Genomic DNA, 16226 nt, shown 5'->3' with positions numbered 1-16226 from the left:
TTCACACCATCAGGAACGCTAAAACCTTTATCCTTCATAAATTATTCCATAAGTATACAACAATATAGGAGCATTGCTGTTGTAATGTTTTTCACACATTTTGAAGATTTTTGTCACCAGCACGTAAAAGGGATTTTTAGATTAACCTTTAAAAGATAATTGAATTAGTGCACTTTTGCCCAAATATTCATTTGTGTATGTTTTTATTAAGGGGTTAAAAAAAGCATTTTATGTATTGTAAATCCTTTGTAGAAATTGTATGAATGCAGCGAGCGTAATATCATGTGGATTATCTTATAGTAATTCTTCCCTTCTGAAAAATATTATAGACTGTATTTTCATTGGGATATAGACAACAAATACTGACGACACCGAGAACAATTATTTCTAGCTAACTTCTCCCGGCATAAACTACACACTTCTCCCGAAACATTCATGTCTCTCATGAGCAGCACATTGCATGTTTTCTCTCCTTCATAAGACAACATCAGACGTGTTGGTCTGCTCCTCGTGTTGCTGTGGCCAGTCCAGTGCTTCCACCAATGTATGACGCTTAAACCACTTGATTCAAACACGATCGAGACTTATGTTTCGTTGAATGCGCTATTAGGTGACTGGGTCAGACATACAGTGTTTGCTGTGATAAGAGTGATTGAATTATGATAACTTGAAAGTTTTGAATAACCAAACGATGGTAATGGATTGGTGGATCGAGAGAATGGAAAGAATGTTTTCAATTCTTATATTGGTAATTGTATGGAACCTCTGCTCAGACTTAGAAGTATATTGCTCTATTTAGTATGGCCATATCCTACCTCTGATAGTCTCCGTGGTGAAGTATTTACTATCACTAAATATTTTATCAACAGGTCCAAGTTCGAGTTTCGCTCCGGGCAGCTAGTTCAAAGCTAAGTCAGTTGTTTATCCTGCCTTTCATGGGTGATCGACGAATGTACACTTGACGTAAACTGGGAATGTAAACTGTTTGAAATATTGTTTTAGATATGAAACTAATCCCCGGTAATCCCCGGTAATCCCCGGTAATCCCCGGTAATCCCCGGTAATCCCCGGTAATCCCCGGTGCTGCTTAGCAAAACAGTAATCGACTCTACTACATGCTCACATGTGAGACTTTGGTTCATATCAGAATTTGCATTTCCGAGTTATAGCGAAACTCTTGAAAGTAATATTTAACTATCTTGAAATAAGACCACCAACCCTGGGCGCACTACACTGACACTCCTGATTTTTTACCTTTATATCAGCTTGTTTCAAACGCAAAAAGATGATGTAAAACACTGTATTAGTGTTGAAGAAACACCAAATTAATCAACAGTAAAGTTCTATCTGTGACACATGATAAAAGAAGCAAATAACGAACTTTGTTTAAAAGGTGTCGACTCAAAGTAAACAAGTATCACTTCACATGCAGAAGGTCGACCACACAACACATGGTAAACATATGACGTTTCGCGTACACCACCTCCTCCAACACCACTAAAGGTAATGCTGGCAGTAATATGTGGACTGCTGTATCAAAACCACTTCACCATTTAAGCCGCATCTCACTCTTTGAGTAGCTGAGACCGACGAAGACTTCCACTTATCTTATGCAGACTAAATCAAAAGGCATTCTGTTCTGTCGCATGGCAAAGTCAGCATCATTCACTGCTCGCATGTAGGAAGTCCCTTTTCCTGTGGCGATGCAGTGCATTTCCTAAATGCATTTACGTCGAGAAAGATTTACTCTTTTATCTTACTTGTTGGTTACTATTTTCGGAATGTGATTTTGTCAGCGTCTGCAGCCAGGGAAATCTTTAGACACAAAGGGCTGGCTTAAGCCCAGGCTCTGTCCGACGATATGTACAGACCAGGATCTTTATAAGATTTTCAATTCCACTAATATGTTTTTGTTCTGACAATTTTGAAGTCGAGACAACATATCAACAATGGCTTATTTCGTTATATTGTTCTCGAATAGTATTTAGTTCTTATCATACAAGTAATCTTGATTGCCTTGCATTTTCCCTCTCTATTCTGATTCCGTTGTTGCATCTTCCTTTTCCACAACTTTTATGATGTGATGTCTGTGCTTCCCGCGGCCCACGTACCTGGTCTAGGCAGCTCATCATTCACTGTATCTCTGCCAACGCCACAGACCAACTTCAGGACTTCAGCATCTCCTGCCTCGCAAGTTTCCAGCAAATGGTATGTCATCATTCATGGGTCTTGTTCCTGGAGGAAAAATTTTTTTCCACAAACCTTTTACGAGGTTCTCTGCTTCACTGAGCTCTGACGTGCAGTCTCGACCCACATGTTAAGCCCTTCACGCATCTTCCTCTTCTTTTGAAGTTCAGAAAGATCTTCATCGTCAAAGTTGCTCCAGAGTTTGCAACTTCCGCAATTTTTCTGGGAAAGTGTTATGAAGAACAGCCCACTGCATGTGCCTAAATACCTCTTGAAGAGTATGGTAAGAGCGGTAGAGGCTCATGTGCCTGTGGCCATGGCTGTACATCTCACACTATAGTCAACCCTCACAACATCTCTTAGATCATAGTCAGTGTAGAGGCACATATCTGAGTTAAGTAGACTTCTTATAATGCTCAATGATAGACAATAGTATCTAACCGTATATTATGGTAAACAAATGCAATCTTTCGTTATACCAATTTCAGTACAAACCTCCAGACATCTGAAGATGAATGGTGTGTGACCTATAAGGCTAATATGACTAACAATTATATGACATGGTAACTATATGACCTATAGAGATTCAGCACAGGATGAGATATATACACAGGTTAACACACAGAACTGTGGATATCAAAACAAGACTCTTAGCTGTTCTTTGGCTAGAATGGTACGATGGTCAAGGATGGTCAATACACTCGCTCCACCTCAAACAGAGAAAAGCTGATATCTTCAAATATACTTATTACAAATCCCTTTCAGGTTAGGGTCTGTAATCATACAACAAAACAGGTAAAAATCCATTCGATAATGATGGTATCTAGAACTCGAACCGTGAATCCACAACTGTAGGTCTAGATAAGACTTTACCTTACCAAACATTCTATGAATATAATCAAATGAATGATATCCAATATTGAAAAATTCTCGAAACTTCTCGTGTTTCATTTTCCTCATCTTGCTAACAACATTGCAAATTTACAAATAAAACTTTTTGTTGGGTTGACGTTTATATACTAAACATAGATTATGCAAATGTTTATTCAATGAAGAGTTCATGTCGTGAAAACCGTCCTGTTACGAGCAGTTAGTTACTGTTATGAATATCAATTCGTTCTTGATAAGTTTACGTGATGAAGATAATCCACATAATATTTGCAGTGATAAGGTTTATCTCAGTATTAGTTCGACCAGATGAAAATGCTGTATCTAGAGATTCGTTTTGGAAAGATAGAGTTCAGTGTATGGCTCCATCATTCCATCTTGAGTAAAATAACAAAGAATTTTTTTTATTTTACCGACTTACACAAGATTTATAAAACAGCTGAGAACTGCGGTGATGCCAACCCTTCTATCCTGTGCACATCAGTTGTAAACCTCGGTATCGTTTTCTTTATCGGAGATCAGGAATGTACACTTCAAATTGATTTCTAGCAGAAATCAAATTGTACTTTCTAGCAAAAGGAAACCTTCCTGATTTAGTTGCTCCTTATTTATGCGATGAATTGGGATAACTTAAATTTGTTCGGCATAGACTGCATATACAGTGTACGGTATAGAATTTGACAAATAAAAAAAAGATCTTCATATTTGAATACTTATTATTACATTTAGATTTTTCATTTTTCCCACCCTATCTTTATTAAGTTAGTAAAACCTATTCTATGTACGTTGTAAAGCAACATAAACGAAGACAGCTCAATTGAACACTTGAATGACTAAGAACCATAAACTAAGAACTGTGAACGCCCCTGTGATCTAAGTGCCTACAGCGCAAAATGACAGGTCGTATGGATGGTTGGCTATTGATCCATGATGGTTAAGGTTTATGGTGACGCTGAATGTCCTGGTGAGGTACCTGACGTAATTATCTTCACCGAACCTGATCTGCCTGCCTCCTGCGTCGTTTGTGTTACGTAACAGGAAAATTCGGTCAATATCCTTGATAGTTTGTGAAAGTGAATTAGTATAGTTTACTATCTCCACTGCACGATCGGTAATTACCTTTCTCTTAGAGAGCAACATGAGTTTTCTTATTTATGATTCCAATCTCCTTCATCCCTTGATACATTACAGTATTAGTCTCGAGACGGAATGTTGTTCTCGTATCTGAAATTCAGTAGCTTCAGATGGATGATTAAGAAGAGTTTACAATATCTCCTGGAGAGGTGCACTGAACCGTGAAGCAGTCGATTCGGACTACGGGCAATACAACACGGATCTTGGGTGAGGCAGACATGAGAGTAATGATAAAGGCAGCAGACCAGATCATGAAGCAATAGAACTGATAAGTTTCCGAAGTGGTAGGTCGAGCAGAGGAGTCAAGTCAGTTCTCTACAAAGCAAACTTGATCATGAAAGAGCAGATTGAAAATATGAAACGACTGATGTTATCAAAAGTGAACAAAGTAGGTCCCAAAACAATAAGTAGATTTCTAAAGCGCAGATAAGGTAATAGGTTGATTCTTTTAACCATTGGTGGTGTAGATCGAGAGATGAGCAGGTGTAGTAAATGCTGAAGCAGAGAGTCTCATATTGAAGCAGAAGCCCGAAATTTGAAGCAATAAATCGTCTCGGAGCGTTGGGACGGATCTTAAAGCGGTAACTTATAGTCGGAATCACTCAGCCATGCACTGAAGATTCACATCCTGCTGCAGCAGGGCCAAGACCTTTAAAATGTGAACCCGAGTCTTGAGATGTTCGTGAAATCTCATTTCGCCCGAGGATGAGGTGCTTCAGCGATTATTGAATTACGAGAGGCATTGTGGAGATCCTTCGGCCCTGCATCGAATTTCTTAGTGGATCTAGTTCTGAAATCTTGAGGAGTCGGATGATAAAGCTTTGCCTGAAGCCTTCAAACCTTTTAGTTGGAAGGTTCGTCTACGATTCCAGTGACAGAATCTCGTGTGTGATTTTGTTCTTATGAACCCACAACCTCCAGGAGCAATGGATTAATTGCAGTAATAATTCGAGAGAGGAGTCGGAGATCATGAACTGCGGGTCTTGTGGGGTTACAACAGGGAGAAAATGGTGATGGTGTTGAGAGGATGTTAGTGGGAATGATGATGATGATGGCCTTATTGGAGTTGCTAGTCGTGGCGATAATGATGATGATGATGTATATTGATGATTATGTAGCTGTAGATACAGTGATGACCATGTAGCATTAACAACAGTGAATTGTATAACGTTCTCGTTTAAAGCATTACAATGACGCGCACACTCTGTACTCTTCTTCCCTAATCCTTAATACATATTCATAGTACACTCATACTCATTTATATATACACAACCATGAGGCCATATATGTGTTTTATATCTTATTACGGCTAGAACTTCAGCCAATGTAATAAATCCTTCAGTGTAAAGATTCTTTGTTCAGATTTCTTTTATCGGTGTAAGGAACATAAAAGGTTACATTCAATCCCTGTTGCTGGAGCCAGACGCGAGGTTTTCGATTCATTCCCTGCACTCCACTGTCATGCTGGGTTTTCCTGTGCTCTTTCCATACCCGAGGTTCCCTGCCTCTATTTCTTTGTGTATTTTTTGGTGGCGATACCGAGGACGCGGTCAATGTCTGTGATTTTTTTTTACCATTCATATATGGTTGTGTGTGTGTGTGTGTGTGTGTGTGTGTGTGTGTGTGTGTGTGTGTGTGTGTGTGTGTGTGTGTATTCATAGGGAGAGGGAGGAAACAATGCTGGTATTGATGATGAATAAACGAGAGACAAATGGATGGTGAGAAGGTGAGAGTTGGTTACAGTAAGCGGAAGGCATCTTGTCTGAGATCATAGTTTTATGATGTTCTCAATCATTGTGAGATCATTACCTTGTATCTCCTTTTATTTCTTACTCCAGTCTTTATCTATAATGTTTCATGTCTTACATTCATGGTGTCTGCTGGAAAACATATATGTGGACGGAAGTAGGTGATGCACTACTGATTTAAGACGTCACAAACAACACAGGTGATCAACCTACCAACGACGTTTCGTGAATCATAGGAAGATCTACGATTCTAACATGTGACTCAGTGACCATATGGCCCAGGCACCACGCTGGTGGTTTCTCTCCTGGGATAAAAACAATAATTTGCTAATGATTATTCGACACTTTGAAGTGAACAAATATAATCAAAATCAATGTTTGTTGCACAAGATGCTAATGTTAATAGTGTGATGTTGACAGTGTGATAGTAATACTAACTTGGATTTTTCTGTTCTGTCCACATACTCACACTTCAGTTACCTGACCAAAGGTCACGTAAAGCTTTGGTCGTCACTTGTCTCACGTCCCTCGTATGTCGCCGTCCCTCCCAGTCTCGACCAAACTTGGCAGGATTGGTTGTTGGTTGGTTGGTAGGTTGAACGTTAGGGCTATCAACAGCCAGGGTCATTAAGTGCGTCAAGCTAACTAATACATTCTTCATGTATTCAGGATAACTCTCAAGATCACATACAGTGTCGCTGTCTGTGGTCCAGGACTGTGCCATCTGGTCTCTGGTTCCTTCCTTCTCAAAACTGTGCCTGATGACGTCACCCACCACGTATGATGGCCGCCGTTGCCAAAATAAGAAATTATTTCAAGTAGCTAAATCCTCTTAGGCTTAAAACAAAACTGGCTCAGGTGTCAACTGTGGCTAAAAAAAATTGCTTGATATGTGATGTATCTTTCCTTCTGTGAAATGTATATATTTGCCGACTTTTGCAGATTAGGGAAGGAAAGAAATACTTTTCTTTTTAAATTTTCACGCACTGGGTTAGCCATACAGCCACTAGTGAGCCTTTACGTTTCATTTTAAACTGACTAAATCTGACTGTTATAAAACTGCGAGAGAAGAAGTGACTGGGACCAGTTTTCTTATCTCAGGATGTAGGCCGATGTATGGTGACGGCCGGTGAGGGGGTTCCTGTGTCCCTGGTAATGGAAAGTGATGGTTGGTGGCGAGCCTTGCCTCGCTGGTGGTCATGGTGAAGATGGTGATGGTGGATGTGCCGGTGGGATGAAGACAGTGATAGTAATGGGGTAAATAATGATAGCGATTCGGCAAAAGGTATCCAATGAAAAAGAAAGAAATAGATATGATGGATAAGATTATCACCCTGAAGATGAAGAAGTTGAGGTAAACGGCGATGAAATATATATATCAAAAAGATGGTAAGGAAAGCAAAAAACAGGATGAGGTACTAAGTGAAAAAAGAAGAGGAAAGATAAAGGAGTGTACGAATAATAGAACGAAACAAAAGAAACGATATGAGGAATGGGAAGAAAAGGGAACACTGTTCTTCTAGAGGGACTCTCAAAACGAAGACAACAAGAGGTAAAGCTAAAAGAATTACAATTGAAATGAAGGAAACGGCGTTTAAAGAAGCACCGCAAAAGTATGCTTTAAGATGGAAAATAAATGCAGATCAAAATGCATGAAATAAATTTCTGAATGTCGACCATTCCTGCAAGTATCATCATGATACATTCTCGGGCAGAAAGAGACACAAAATTCAATCTACATATAAAATTGACGTGATCCGTCCTCAATATGTTAGGCTAACAGTTCCCGGGATACAACGTGTGTCTTTGTTTCCGAGGGAACACTTTGAACCCGGGTCAGCGGACCTGTCGTCAAAGGCGGGAGCCAGGCAAAAATCCCCCTCCCAGTTCCTAGGGGAGTGGGCCATCAAAGGAGACACCAACAGAGGAAAAAAGACCAAGAGTTTTAAAGTTTTTCTTTTGGTTCCTCATTTTCTTGCTCAACCGTTGGTGGTGAAATGTTACTGAGGAGGAGGAAGACCTGTCCGGTTTTTGTAAGCCTGAATTAATCTCACTTACTGGAAGTGACGTTCTACGGTATCTTTGTAATCATTTAGTAAACGTTTTCATATATATATATATATATATATATATATATATATATATATATATATATATATATATATATATATATATATATATATATATTATATATATATATATATATATCCAAATATTTGTTTATGAAATTTTCCATTAGCACTGAAAACATTGTCCATTATACACAATTCTATAAGTCGAAAATAGGCCTAATTTCTCAACCATGAAACCATTTGTGGGAGACAAACCTGAACTGATATGATAATTCTTAATAGTCAGTCCTGCATTGCCCAACATATATGGCTTAGTGACAACTCATGAAGAAGGTCATCCCCTACGCCCTGTAATTAGCTACTGTGATATTTACCAACAAACAGTTTGTCTCCTTCACTAGACTCGTAATGCGGGATTCCGGCGACAGGTTAGGGACGCAGTCAACTCTCAAGTCCCTCTCACAAAGAGAATCCTGAAGTTTGCTTCCTGATGCATGATACTCATACTGAAGCTTTCTTTCCCTCTGTCCACCGTCATTACTTTACATTTACTTGGCGTGATCTTCATTCACCATTTATCAAACTGACTTTTGAGTCTGTCCAGGTCCCCTTGTAAGCTGATGCAATCGTCCTTGCTTTCCGCTCCTCTCATAACCTTTGCATCATATGTAAACTTATTCATAATTTCTGGCAAGTGATTCACCTCCATCAAGAAGAGTAATGATCTCAGAAGAGCGCTATTTAGCATGCCATGGTGTCCGCCCATTTTGATGGGGTCCTTCTGATATACGCCCTTTATTTCCTTCCACTAAAATGACCTAACCATAGGAGGAATCATCCCCTTATATCTTAGTTATACAGCTTCTTAATCAGCTTTCCATATGGCACCGTATCAAACGCTTTCTTGCACTCCAGTTATTTCCCTGTGTCTAAGACAGCTCAATCTTTCGTAGAAATCTTAAAGGTTCGTTGCACATGACCTCCTTTCCCTAGAGACGTGCTGTATCTCTCCCAAGCAATTTCTACTGTGCTGAAAGTAATCCATTTCTTTTCAGATTATCTCTCTCAAAAGCTTACAGAATACACTCATCACGGAGACATGTCTGGAGTTCGCTGCCTCTTTCCAGCCTCCTTATTTAATAGACAGGAACGACGTTTGCTCTTTTCTACTCCTTAGACACAGTGCCTTCTGCCAACGACATCTTGAACAGTAGCACAAGAGGTTTGTTTAATGCATGTGCGCGCTTCTTCAGCTTAGCATATGGTGAAATTACATCATGTGTGAGTGTGTGTGTGTGTTGTGTGTGTGTGTGTGTGTGTGTGTGTGTGTGTGTGTGTGTGTGTGTGTGTGTGTGTGTGTGTGTGTGTGTGTGTGTGTGTGTGTGTACGCGTGAGCGCGCTCCGAAAGAAGAGAGCGAAAGAGCCCTTTGTGTTCTTAATAGAGGAAAAAGAAATGTAATATTATCTGCATATTTTGACCTTTTTTCCTAGGCCTAGGGAAAACCGGGTCGAGGCTGTTGGATGAGCGTTAGCCTACACTGCTGGCCTGGATGAAGCCAGTGGATGCGTCAGCCTACACTGCTGGCCTGGATGAAGCCAGTGGATGCGCGTCAGCCTACACTGCTGGCCTGGATGAAGCCAGTGGATGCGTCAGTCAACACTGCCGGTCTGGATGAGACTTGAGGAGTCATCAAGCTCGCAACATAACTGTTCAGGAATAATTTCATTGTTCTTATATACGAGATTTAATCCTGGTGGTAGAAATGACGAGTTCTTTGCTGAGTTGGAGGTCATCTAACAACGTTCCATGATGTATCATCTTCATCTATCTTCTTTACGTCAGCAGTTTAATACTAACAAACGAAGGTATAAATCGTGTCGACTTGGAAATGACACATCACTCGTCGCCAAGAGTTTAAGGTGAGACATGTGAGAGAGAAAGTAGGAAGTCACATAAACTAACTTACCCAAGATGAACCGTCGTAGTGTTACACCTTACCTGCTGTACTGGCTATTAGTATCAATGACACAGATTCACTCTGTCTTTATATTTAAGTATCATGATTTTCTTCAGTCCTTTTGTTTATACTTCATTTATAGATTGGACTTTCTTCATGGCTGTGGCCTTACAAGTGAAGATTAAAATGAATGATAATATTTGGATAAATACTTTGTAAAATTTCACTAACCCACACGCTGAATACCTAATCTAAGACACATGTTATATACTTTTTAAGTTTCCAAATCCAAATGTATCTTCCATGTTTAATGTTTATCTCTTCTGTATTACCTCCAGCAACACCTCGTTCACCAACAACAAACACGGTTCCACGACTGTAGCTTCTGAGCATCGCCTGCAGCAACTCCTCACCATCTCCACCTAGCAGTAATGCTGCCCGTGTCCGATTCCTGTGTTGCAGAACTCCGCTCAACCGCCCGAGTGAGGGATGACGTATGGCTCCAGGCGCTCGATACTTAGACGTATGCAGGACTGGCGTAACACACAAACCTGTCATTCTCAGTTTTATAGAAATATTCAAGTGGAGTCTATACCATACAATAGTATCATTTTACTGTATTGTGTTACATGGGTGAATATAAAACGCCTGAGAATAAACAGCCTGTAGGCTATGTACAAGAACTTAGCTGAAGGGAAGCATATGATGAGGACGGCTCCTCAAAGTTGTGTCTTACTTATCACAAAGGCTTTATACTTCTGTTTCATAGCTACTCCTCCTACACTTCTCATTGTTCCGCTCCTTCATTGACACCACAGAAGAAGGAGGATAAGGATGAGGAAGGAATAAGATGAAGAAGGAGGATAAAGAGAAGGTAGATGCGTGGGAGAACGAGAAGAAGGAGGAGGAAATAGGGTGATGCTGGAATCTGACTCCTTTACAATGGCGTGAGTATCTTGGATACGTAGGGTCAACTTCCTTGTGATAACATGTCAAATGACATGTGATTTACCCTACAATCCTGTCTGGTACTTCCAGGGATATGTGGGGATCGTTCAGCATGTGATCATGACTTGTTTCCCAAGTTCAGTAATCCTATGGCAAAGCAATCAATACTGACCCCTTCACTCTCATCCTTACAGGCAAGTGTTGGCTGCTCATTTGTTTCATGTTTCACATAAAGTTTCCAAGAAACAGACTTCAAACTGTAACTTGCGAACACCATCTCCAGCAGCTGTGTATCGTCGTCACCAACACGTGTCCTACGTCTACAGGTCCCCAACATCATCTACCACAGCTCCCCATGATCACAAGCAAACAGGACTTTACGAGTGTCGTACATCAACTCATCACCTTTTGTATAGGAAACATTTATCAATGAACACATCATTAATTTTCTCTTTTGGTTGATTATTTCAAATCCTTCCATCTAATAAGGTTTACTGTAATTACCTCAGCTTTGGATAAATTCCCTCTTTCCTATGACTACCAGCAAAAGTTTGTGTCAAGCTGAAGCAAAAATTACTTTTTGGAGCTGGAAGACGAGTTCCCTAGTAGCGATGGAACTATCAAATATTCACATTTGTCAAGGTGGCAAGAATATCAAAGATAACAAAATGCCGAGCAGAATTTGTGTTAGTACCAACGACTTTGAGTTTTTGTGAAGAGATGTAGCAAATGTTGACAATCGTATGAACTTTACAGGTGCAACATGATGTAACACTTTATGAAGAAAATATGGGACATGTGCACAACATGTGGTAACGCTGTGGCATTTCCCTGGGAATTTGTGGAAATAGAGTCCCTGATGAGGTGCAATTATCGTTTCTTTTTTCAATTTTTTTCCTCAAGATAAGAGAGGTTTCCACAAAAACTAGATATTAGAGAAGGACACTGAAATTAGCACTGAAGAGAAATGGAATCTGCTCAAATGAAGAATTCAAGAATGTAAAAGTAGGTAATTTACTGTTCCACATACTTTATGATTACCACACTGTCCATTATATCATTTTTTACACACACACACACACACACACACACACACACACACACACACACACACACACACACACACACACACACACTCACACACATACACACACACAAGAAAACAGAAACCTGAAAGAAATAAAAGAGAATACTTGAGAGAGAAGACATGGCCGTCACGTAGGAAAAACACCAAAGCCGCGGGAAAAAAAACTAGACAGAAAAAGTGCAACACATGATAAACACCCGCGAGGTCCAGTAGCACACGAGAGGAGCAGCAGCCAGGAGTGGCAGGCACACTGGCAGGTGGCACTTACCTCCCCCTGACCTCACACGAGAAGAAAATGACATAAAAACGAAGAAATGGGCGTGGCCATGCAATCACCCTAAATGTATTGGGCCGCCCTGGTCAGAATGGACTCTGAGCTGGCGATAATGGGAGACCGTTAGGGCCATCACGGGTCAGGATGGGTGGCAAGGGTCAGGGGCAGGGGAGGAGGGCGGTTGCAGCAGGGGAAGGAGAGGTTGGCCGGCAGGGGTGGTGGGTGCTCTCTGATGAAAGGCGAGCGCTAGGGCCACACCCTCTCCCTTTCCTGCCTGTGAAATTTCGACTAAATCGAGTTCCTTATTTTTTGACCTGGATGAGTTTATGCCTATTATCTATATATCTATAGATCCATCCATGTATACACGCACACACACACACACACACACATATATATATATATATATATATATATATATATATATATATATATATATATATATATATATATATATATATATATATATTTATACGAATAAAGTGCATATGAACGCGCACCTTCATAGAACATACAAACCTGTATGATATATATATATATATATATATATATATATATACCCACCCTAGCCTGAGCAAGGTACCCATTTTTCGACCAACCCCTAGGAGTGGATGAACAGCTGGGTTGAGTCCGCACCAGGATTCGAACCTATGCACTCGATCCTTGGCAGCTCATGAATGCGTCACGACTAGGAACGCTACCCTCTACACCACGGGAGTCCACGTACTACTATTCCTAATTCCATATTCATGAGGCTCCTAACTTCCTCATGGACGTTCCTGGTATCTAATCAAATGGACTACGGAGCCGTCCATCATAACAGCACCACACTGTGCGGCAGTGTGAGCATCGACATATCATATATGTCATGCTAGATAATCAAACTCTCTCTGAGAATGACTATAGATCACCCACCCGTTGCGTCTTATACACTATATCCTCAGGATATATAGATACCACATATTGATATTCCTGTGTATAAGGTATGCACTAGCAACACATACACACACCTACTGATGCACACATTCGACGGCTCTTGTCATTCCATTTTTTCCTGGGATCCATTAGGTATCTGTCACTTCCGCCTCCACTCTGCGTCCCATCCATTAATATTACCCATTACAATAAGAATTTCCCTTGGGTCTACTCCCTCATAGATTTTTCGGGTTCTTTCGCTAGAACGGATTCTTAACTTGCCTCTCCTCCTCTCTCTCTCTCTCTCTTTGAGCGCGTGTATATATATTTTTTTTTTTTTTTTTTTTATACTTTGTCGCTGTCTCCCGCGTTTGCGAGGTAGCGCAAGGAAACAGACGAAAGAAATGGCCCAACCCCCCCCCCCCCCATACACATGTACATACACACGTCCACACACGCAAATATACATACCTACACAGCTTTCCATGGTTTACCCCAGACGCTTCACATGCCTTGCTTCAATCCACTGACAGCACGTCAACCCCTGTATACCACATGACTCCAATTCACTCTATTTCTTGCCCTCCTTTCACCCTCCTGCATGTTCAGGCCCCGATCACACAAAATCTTTTTCACTCCATCTTTCCACCTCCAATTTGGTCTCCCTCTTCTCCTCGTTCCCACCACCTCCGACACATATATCCTCTTGGTCAATCTCTCCTCACTCATTCTCTCCATGTGCCCAAACCATTTCAAAACACCCTCTTCTGCTCTCTCAACCACGCTCTTTTTATTTCCACACATCTCTCTTACCCTTACGTTACTTACTCGATCAAACCACCTCACACCACACATTGTCCTCAAACATCTCATTTCCAGCACATCCATCCTCCTGCGCACATCTCTATCCATAGCCCACGCCTCGCAACCATACAACATTGTTGGAACCACTATTCCCTCAAACATACCCATTTTTGCTTTCCGAGATAGTGTTCTCGACTTCCACACATTTTTCAAGGCTCCCAAAATTTTCGCCCCCTCCCCCACCCTATGATCCACTTCCGCTTCCATGGTTCCATCCGCTGACAGATCCACTCCCAGATATCTAAAACACTTCACTTCCTCCAGTTTTTCTCCATTCAAACTCACCTCCCAATTGACTTGACCCTCACCCCTACTGTACCTAATAACCTTGCTCTTATTCACATTTACTCTCAACTTTCTTCTTCCACACACTTTACCAAACTCAGTCACCAGCTTCTGCAGTTTCTCACATGAATCAGCCACCAGCGCTGTATCATCAGCGAACAACAACTGACTCACTTCCCAAGCTCTCTCATCCCCAACAGACTTCATACTTGCCCCTCTTTCCAGGACTCTTGCATTTACCTCCCTTACAACCCCATCCATAAACAAATTAAACAACCATGGAGACATCACACACCCCTGCCGCAAACCTACATTCACTGAGAACCAATCACTTTCCTCTCTTCCTACACGTACACATGCCTTACATCCTCGATAAAAACTTTTCACTGCTTCTAACAACTTGCCTCCCACACCATATATTCTTAATACCTTCCACAGAGCATCTCTATCAACTCTATCATATGCCTTCTCCATATATATATATATATATATATATATATATATATATATATATATATATATATATATATATATATATATATATATATATATATATATTAAGGTATTAAGAATATATGGTGTGGGAGGCAAGTTGTTAGAAGCAGTGAAAAGTTTTTATCGAGGATGTAAGGCATTTGTACGTGTAGGAAGAGAGGAAAGTGATTGGTTCTCACTGAATGTAGGTTTGCGGCAGGGGTATGTGATGTCTCCATGGTTGTTTAATTTGTTTATGGATAGGGTTGTTAGGGAAGTGAATGCAAGAGTTTTGGAAAGAGGGGCAAGTATGCATTCTGTTGTGGATGCGAGAGCTAGGGAAGTGAGTCAGTTGCTGTTCGCCGATGATACAGGGCTGGTGGCTGATTCATGTGAGAAACTGCAGAAGCTTGTGACTGAGTTTGGTAAAGTGTGTGAAAGAAGAAAGTTAAGAGTAAATGTGAATAAGAGCAAGGTTATTAGGTACAGTAGGGTTGAGGGTCAAGTCAATTGGGAGGTGAGTTTGAATGGAGAAAAACTGGAGGAAGTGAACTGTTTTAGATATTTGGGAGTGGATTTGGCAGCGGATGGAACCATGGAAGCGGAAGTGAATCATAGGGTGGGGGAAGGGGCGAAAATTCTGGGAGCCTTGAAGAATGTGTGGAAGTCGAGAACATTATCTCGGAAAGCCAAAATGGGTATGTTTGAAGGAATAGTGGTTCCAACAATGTTGTATGGTTGCGAGGCGTGGGCTATGGATAGAGTTGTGCGCAGGAGGGTGGATGTGCTGGAAATGAGATGTTTGAGGACAATATGTGGTGTGAGATGGTTTGATCGAGTAAGTAATAATAGGGAAAGAGAGTTGTGTGGTATAAAAAGAGTGTGGTTGAGAAAGCAGAAGAGGGTGTTTTGAAATGGTTAGGTCACATGGAGAGAATGAGTGTGGAAAGATTGACCAAGAGGATATATGTGTCAGAGGTGGAGGGAACGAGGAGATGTGGGAGACCAAACTGGAGGTATAAAGATGGAGTGAGAAAGACTTTGAGTGATCGGGGCCTGAACATGCAGGAGGGTGAAAGGCGTGCAAGGAATAGAGTGAATTGGAACGATGTGGTATACCGGGGTCGACGTGCTGTCAATGGAGTGAACGAGGGCATGTGAAGCGTCTGGGGTAAACCATTGAAAGTTCTGTTGGGCCTGGATGTGGAAAGGTAGCTGTGGTTTCGGTGCATTATTACATGACAGCTAGAGACTGAGTGTGAATGAATGGGGCCTTTGTTGTCTTTTCCTAGCGCTACCTCGCACACATGAGGGGGGAGGGGGTTGTTATTCCATGTGTGGCGAGGTGACGATGGGAGTGAATAAAGACAGACAGTATGAATTATGTACATG

The sequence above is a fragment of the Panulirus ornatus genome, chromosome 16 (assembly GCF_036320965.1).
Source record: "Panulirus ornatus isolate Po-2019 chromosome 16, ASM3632096v1, whole genome shotgun sequence".
NCBI classification, from domain to species: Eukaryota; Metazoa; Arthropoda; class Malacostraca; order Decapoda; family Palinuridae; genus Panulirus; species Panulirus ornatus.
Note: the sequence above shows the minus strand (reverse complement) of the source record.